This window comes from Oncorhynchus masou, chromosome 17 (genome assembly GCF_036934945.1).
Source record: "Oncorhynchus masou masou isolate Uvic2021 chromosome 17, UVic_Omas_1.1, whole genome shotgun sequence".
Classification (NCBI taxonomy): domain Eukaryota; kingdom Metazoa; phylum Chordata; class Actinopteri; order Salmoniformes; family Salmonidae; genus Oncorhynchus; species Oncorhynchus masou.
In genome coordinates, this window is record NC_088228.1 from 1,653,697 (window position 1) to 1,662,089 (window position 8,393).

Sequence of the window (8,393 nt, forward strand, 5' to 3'; positions counted from 1 at the left end):
CCCCTAGCCCCTCCTCCCCAGTATAGTTAGGCCCTGTCCTGAATAACCCCTAGCCCCTCCTCCCCAGTATAGTTAGGCCCTGTCCTGAATAACCCCTAGCCCCTCCTCCCCAGTATAGTTAGGCCCTGTCCAGTATAACCCCTAGCCCCTCCTCCCCAGTATAGTTAGGCCCAGTCCTGAATAACCCCTAGCCCCTCCTCCCCAGTATAGTTAGGCCCTGTCCAGCCCCTCCTCCCCAGTATAGTTAGGCCCTGTCCTGAATAACCCCTAGCCCCTCCTCCCCAGTATAGTTAGGCCCTGTCCTGAATAACCCCTAACCCCTCCTCCCCAGTATAGTTAGGCCCAGTCCTGAATAACCCCTAACCCCTCCTCCCCAGTATAGTTAGGCCCTGTCCTGAATAACCCCTAACCCCTCCTCCCCAGTATAGTTAGGCCCTGTCCTGAATAACCCCTAACCCCTCCTCCCCAGTATAGTTAAGTCCCCTCCTCCCCAGTATAGTTAGGCCCTGTCCTGAATAACCCTAGCCCCTCTCCTCCCCAGTATAGTTAGGCCCTGTCCTGAATAACCCCTAACCCCTCCTCCCCAGTATAGTTAGGCCCTGTCCTGAAGACACCCTAACCCCTAACCCTCCTCCCCAGTATAGTTAGGCCCTGTCCTGAATAACCCTAACCCCTCCTCCCCAGTATAGTTAAACCCCTCCTCCCCAGTATAGTTAGGCCCTGCCCCTCCTCCCCAGTATAGTTAGGCCCTGTCCTGAATAACCCCTAACCCCTCCTCCCCAGTATAGTTAGGCCCTGTCCTGAATAACCCCTAACCCCTCCTCCCCAGTATAGTTAGGCCCTGTCCTGAATAACCCCTAGCCCCTCCTCCCCAGTATAGTTAGGCCCTGTCCTGAAGACACCCTAACCCCTCCTCCCCAGTATAGTTAGGCCCTGTCCTGAATAACCCCTAACCCCTCCTCCCCAGTATAGTTAGGCCCTGTCCTGAATAACCCCTAACCCCTCCTCCCCAGTATAGTTAGGCCCTGTCCTGTCCTCCCCAGTATATAGGCCCCCTAACCCCTAACCCCTCCTCCCCAGTATAGTTAGGCCCTGTCCTGAATAAACCCTAACCCCTCCTCCCCAGTATAGTTAAGTATAGTTAGGCCCTGTCCTGAATAAACCCTAACCTCTAACCCCTCCTCCCCAGTATAGTTAGGCCCTGTCCTGAATAAACCCTAACCTCTAACCCCTCCTCCCCAGTATAGTTAGGCCCTGTCCTGAATAAACCCTAACCTCTAACCCCTCCTCCCCAGTATAGTTAGGCCCTGTCCTGAATAACCCCTAACCCCTCCTCCCCAGTATAGTTAGGCCCTGTCCAGAATAACCCCTAACCCCTCCTGGCTAGGCATTGTGTTGATCAGGAACAACGTGATAGGTGTGAGGAGCGTCATTAAAACAGGTTAATATGCCCCACGAACATTAGACAACTATACAGAAAACTCTTAAATTGCTGAAATAACTTAATCAAATCAATGATGAGAGAATAGTCAGATGAATTGATACCTGACACAGACACGGCAGCGTAGCAGGAAGATCGGACATGCACAATAAAATCATGTATGTCAAATATTTAAATTGAAAGCACTATGTTAAAAAGCACTGTGTTTGTGTGTATCCCTGACCCTGCCAACAGACAAAGAACTACGAATGGATCAGTGGTTCACCAATCAGAACCTTGGTTGTCTCAGCAACAGTAACAAGACGTGATGTGTCAATTATTCTTCAAGCAATGTTCCCAAGAAAACGGTGTCTAAAAACATCAATATCGTATACATTCAGAGAACGTGGGTAGCGTTGGCATGGAGGAGGAGCATGTGGGAGTCGAGCTGGATCGTTGGATGATCAGTTCAAACGCCGACACCCTTGACGACACAGCGTCCCGCCGGGGAATGTTCCCCCCTGCCTCGTCCCCCTCCCCATCAGTTTCATTGATCCCCACCTTTTCAAACAGGTTCTGTGTATGTTTGGTGGAACGTTGATGGAATATTCTCTTATTTTGAGGGTGAAAGGGAAAATTTCACTATTGTGGCTAATTCTATTGTGGCTTCTCACAGATTTAATAAACTAGTACATTTTTTTTAAATGTTTTATTTTATTTATTTCACCTTTATTTAAACCAGGTAGGCAAGTTGAGAACAAATTCTCATTTACAATTGCGACCTGGCCAAGAATAAAGCAAACAGTTCGACACTTACAACAACACAGAGTTACACATGGGATAAACAAACACATACAGTCAATAATAGAGTAGAAAAGGTGTGTGAAGTCTCCAACCCTGTAGGTAGTTTCCACACTGCCTTCTGTGTCTGAAGGGACTCAGTGCACACATGAAGCTGTGAACAGACAGCGTGACATCACAGGAGGCCACTGGGGAGAGAACTGATCATAATAATGTCTGGAACGGAGCAAATGGAATGGCATCAAACACATAGAAACCACGTGTTTGATACGACTCATTCCGCTCCAGCCATTAACACAAGCCTGTCCTCCCCAATTCAGGTAACACCAGCCTCCTGTGGTTGTTAGACAGTATATTACCAGCAGGACTGAGTAGAGCTGGGATGATAAACCAGAAATGACCGACCAAACCAACCACCTATCATGGATAATAAACCTATATTGTTCATGACAGTAAATAACCTATAGGGCCCTACTAGAGATATGTGATGTTTGAAATAACATAGGTTTGTTGATATGGGTTAATGTGACCATTGATTGCTACAACATTCAAAGTAGTAGTAGTAGTAGTAGTGAAATTGTAATAAAAATGTTATAAATTAATACTGTGATGTAAATTAGTGTTATAAATGTATCTTTCTATTTATCGTTATCATGATCATTTAGTACATTGATCGTGATATTGATTGTGGTCCATATCATCCAGCTGTACACTCTGACAACAACAAAAAACATCATATTCAAAGGGTTCTCCTATGGGGACAGTCAAAGAACCCTTTTTGGTTCTAGAGAGCACCTTTTCTTCTATGAATGTAGGACTGACTGACAGTATGTTCCTGGTCTTGTGGAAAGCCTTTGTTCTGGTCATGGGTATGTCTGAGACAACTGTCTTCCTTTAGTTGTGTCAGGAGCGTCTTTCTCTGGATAATTCTGTTTTTTCCTAATGGATTAGTACAGAGCATTTAACTTTGTCAGTTTCATTTATAACATGTTGCTTTATAAGAAGTGTTTGTTTCTGTGGAATCAGTTTCGGCTATGTGACACTTTCATTAACAAGGCCAGACATGCCAGGCAGTGGTGGAAAGATGGCCTTGTATTCCTGAATGCTCGCTCCAGCCTACCCAACATCACCTTCTCTCTGTGAGCGGAGCTGGGGAGACGGGCAGTGGGAATTACACCTATATATGATAATATGGGACGCGGTTTGGGTCTTTGCATGCGTCAAAAAAAGATACACGTCAAATAACACTATTTGACTTGTCAAATAAGCTTGTTGGCCAATCAGGACCTGAATATGACTGCACGTCACATAATAATTTAACGCGTTCGTGATTTTTTTTCGTAGTTATTACATATTGATTACACTATCACTCGTATTTCATGTTTCAACGATTCATCGATACGTATGCTATAATGCTGGTAAAGTTGTCTCTAGCACATACAGTGCTGGTCATCATAAAAAGCTAGCTAGCTCATGGATGTAAAACAATGTTCATCCCCAAAAACATAGAAAAATTACAATCTGTTTCAGTAGCTATAATTAGCTAACTATATAGCTAGGTGTCATCATCTAAAACAACCCTAATTTACAAGACAATTAGTATTTTATTCATGGTGGTCGGACCCATCTATGTGAAGCTAGCCACAATAAGGATTAGCCACAATATTGGACAAGCGGTTAGCCTTCAAAATAAAAGTATGTCATTGACAGTGACGCAAATGAATACAAATAGTATAATTATGCCACAATTGAATATATCATGCTAACCGGGGTTGGAATGTTATATAAAATCAACAAAACACAATAATTTGTTAATTTCACAAAAATCAGTTGAAATCACACTGAATATATTATACTTTAGATTTGCATTGGGGGCATCCTTATTTCACTGTACAGCCTTACCTATGGATTGTTGATCAATGACGTGGGGTATCAGTCTACTCTGTGACACCCAGAGAGCATTAGCATCGTAGCTCTTATTGTGGGACTCTGAAACAACTGTGAATTGAGCCACATTTATTGTCAACCTGTGTGTATTGAACACTATTCCAGAGGAAAAACAATACTGTGTGGATGTTTTGGAGTCTGATAACTCTGAGGAGGATGTTGGGGAAAGACCTTGGGTATTGAGTAGACTGATACCCCGTTTCATTTATCCCCAATCCTTAGGTAAAGCTGTACAGTGCAATATGAATGTCAAAACACACAATAGGCTGACTGGAGAGGTGATTTGACACAGTCACAGTCCCGCGATAAGAGCTACAACGCTAATATTTGCATAAACACTTCACATTAGTGTTCTGTGGGTGTCACCGAGTACACTGATACCCCAGTTCATTGCGTCACATCCCAACCTTGTTTAACATTATCTAGTCTAAATATGGCATGATTCCACCAATTGTAACCTTCTGCATCACATTCAAATATGTACTTTTATTTTGAAGGCAACTCGCATCCTTATTGTGGCTAGCTTCACAACACAGGCTGCTTATAGCTTTGGGCAACAGGGTTTCGTCGCTGGCTAGCTATTTATTTTCTTGAACTGAAGTTCAGTTTCAATAGGCGAACAACAAGTGTTTACCTAGCTAATACTTACTCACAAGGATTCCTAAATAATTGCTAAGAATAATGGAAATGACTGCAGTTTCTACTTTTCAGGCTGGTTGTATTGGTGCTAGCAAGGTAGCAAGATAAAGCTAGCTAGCTAACCCAGAAGTTCTGGTCCATCACAATATTCTACAATTAAACTGTGTTATTTGACGTGTAAAATTAAAAGCTTATTTAACGCGTCAAATAGTGTTATTTCACGCGTATCTTTTTTTGACACTCAAAAACACAGAAGGCGTTCCGTACCTATAGGACAGCCACCTCAGTGGTGGGAGGTAAGATATTCAACATGCAACAGGTGGTTCAGTGAATTTAGGCCTACATGATGAGTAACATTGTCAGAAAGTATTGTGATAGCTCCCCGAGCTAATGCCCAGGCTTCAGCTCAGTGGGTTAATACAGACTTTTAGCAGACACTTATCCAAAGGAAGTTACAGTCATACACTTCGTTGGTGGTTGTGTGGTACCGGGAATCTAACCCACAAGCCTGACTATGCAAGCGCCATGCTCTACCAACTGAGTCATACAGGACCACAGGTTTAAACCCAGTCAGTCATACCTCTATCCAAACATACTTTCTTCTTTTTGTAAGATGTTTCTTTTTCAAAAAAAACATTACAGAACCTACACATACAAACGACAGCAAACAGCCCACACAAACATCCACAACATCACCCCTACACAGACCCACCTGCTCACCCCCCTACACAGACCCACCTGCTCACCCCCCTACACAGACCCACCTGCTCACCCCCCTACACAGACCCACCTGCTCACCCCCCTACACAGACCCACCTGCTCACTTCCACTACACAGACCCACCTGCTCACCCCTACACAGACCCACCTGCTCACCCCCCTACACAGACCCACCTGCTCACCCCCCCCACTACACAGACCCACCTGCTCACCCCCCCTACACAGACCCACCTGCTCACTTCCACTACACAGACCCACCTGCTCACCCCCCCCCCTACACAGACCCACCTGCTCACCCCCCTACACAGACCCACCTGCTCACCCCCCTACACAGACCCACCTGCTCACCCCCCTACACAGACCCACCTGCTCACCCCCCTAGACAGACCCACCTGCTCACCCCCCTACACAGACCCACCTGCTCACCCCCCCCCACTACACAGACCCACCTGCTCACCCCCCTACTACACAGACCCACCTGCTCACCAGCTCCCGCATCACTCTCTGCCACATGGCCTCAAACTACACCATTTTGTTTCTCTCTGTTGCCTCATGCACATTCAACATTTGGATAATAAAAACATTTGACATTTCCATTGTGCTAACGATGGAGGTTTGATTGATTTCCCGTTGTTAAGGTAGGTTTTTTCAAGATGATTGACGATACTTCATCGGATTGTATTACATTGTAATACTTCTGACAGCCAACTTTCTAACTATATCCGTCATTTTTGGACTTCATAATATTCCCATGAGGCATCGATTATTGACTCATTGTTAGTTTTACAATTAAGCAATGACTCTGCCATTATGCTACTAGAATTTGTGAATTTTGTCACTTGTATAATGAATTCTATACATTAGTTTATACTGGATTAAGAGTGCATTTCCGCTAACTGTCCTTTTGTTAGTTATGTTCCAACATTCCCTCCATCTTGTGCCATTCTCCATTCTTTTTAAATCTTGGTTCTAAGAGTTTGTATCATTTTCTAAGAGGATGTCAGTTGGGATATGCTCTCTGCTAGGTTTTGTATGTCATACTTATGTCACGCCTGTTCACGCTCCTCCTCCCTGGTGCTCAAGGGGGCCAGGTTGACCATCATTATGCACACCTGTCACCGTCGTTACGCGCATCAGCGCTTCATTTGGACTCACCTGGATTTCATCACTTTGTTGATTATCTCCTCTATATCTGTCTGTTCCTCTGTCATCATTATTGTCGTTATGTTTCCCCTGTCTAGATCCTTGCTTGTTTCATGTTGGTTATTTATTAAATGTTCACTCCCTGTACTTGCTTCTCGTCTCTCCTCACAGTCAATCATATGAATATCCCTCCAATAGTTAATATTATTTGCTAAGAGGTTGTCAGTTGGATTTACTCTCTGCTAGATTTTATATATCTTACCTATCATATGAATGCAGATCCTTCAATAGGATTCCATCAACATTTTCTGATGTCCAAAAGATTTCAAATCGAAAGTTCACAATATTAAACTGTTAAATTGAAACATACTTTCAAATGTGTTTAAATATAACATTTTTATTTAGTTTATTCCACCAGACCTCCTTAACTCTGTGCCCTCTGACAATCCCCTTGAGCCCACGGTCAAGCCAAAGCCTGACATGTGTGAGGTTCGGGGACCCGAGCCATGGTGAGGCGTTCCTTCCCATCCACATGGTTCAACTCTTCTAGATATATTACAGCTCTGACTTAAAACATGATTCCAGGTGGCCTTGCTTCTAGATATATTACAGCTCTGACTTAAAACATGATTCCAGATGGCCTTGCTTCTAGATATATTACAGCTCTGACTTAAAACATGATTCCAGGTGGCCTTGCTTCTAGATATATTACAGCTCTGACTTAAAACATGATTCCAGGTGGCCTTGCTTCTAGATATATTACAGCTCTGACTTAAAACATGATTCCAGATGGCCTTGCTTCTAGATATATTATTTCACTGGATGTTGTACAACATTGTTAGGCCTATTTTAAATACAAACTGTGAAAAGTATGGAAAGTATCAGTTATCATTTTTCAAGTGTTGGTGATTTTAGTTAAAAGATGTGTGTATTTGATGTGCGTATTTGTGTATATTAATAACGTACTATTTATTACATGATGAACTATTCTGCCTGATTCATTCCTCAACATGTAGTCTACTGCTCAGCAACAGCCTTTCATTTGGTCATATCATTTAGTCAGAATCACCTAATATTGTGGGCAGAAGCCCGATAAAGGGTCCATCAACAAAAGGTTGGTGATGATGTTTCTGGTTTTTATTTGTAGAATCTTCACCCTACAACAATAAAATATATGCCGAACGATTGCTATTTTCTCTTTGGGTAAAATACAGGTTGCATTACAGTAGAGTAGGCCTAGTTTATGACTAAAGAAGCGCATTTTGGGGGTAAGGCGAAACCGCAGGATGGAAACGTAGATTTTTGGTGTACCAGAGCTGTTTCCTTCCATTGCGTCACGCAGAACACCAATTATTGCGTCACAATAGCTTGGCGCACACCTGCCATGACTGTGTTCCATTACATCCCGCTGTGGTCAGACTCACTGTATCCACCAGACAGCTCGGTAACAGTGAGACATTGCTTATTACTTCAACCCCAAGTTTCCCCGTGGTAAAGAACGCATTTATCTAAACAGCGCTGGATAGAAGCTACATCTCCGTGCGCATTTTGGCCATCTTTCATCCTACAGTGGTCGTGGTGATGTGTGACTGAAGAAGTCATTATGTTTGTCAATTCAGTCGAGGACCGTGGCCTCCGTAAGCTAGTGCCACGGCTCCTCAAAACATCCGAGGAGGAGTTAGGCTCAGAGGGGGTCACCGGGTACTTCAAACTATTGGTGGTTC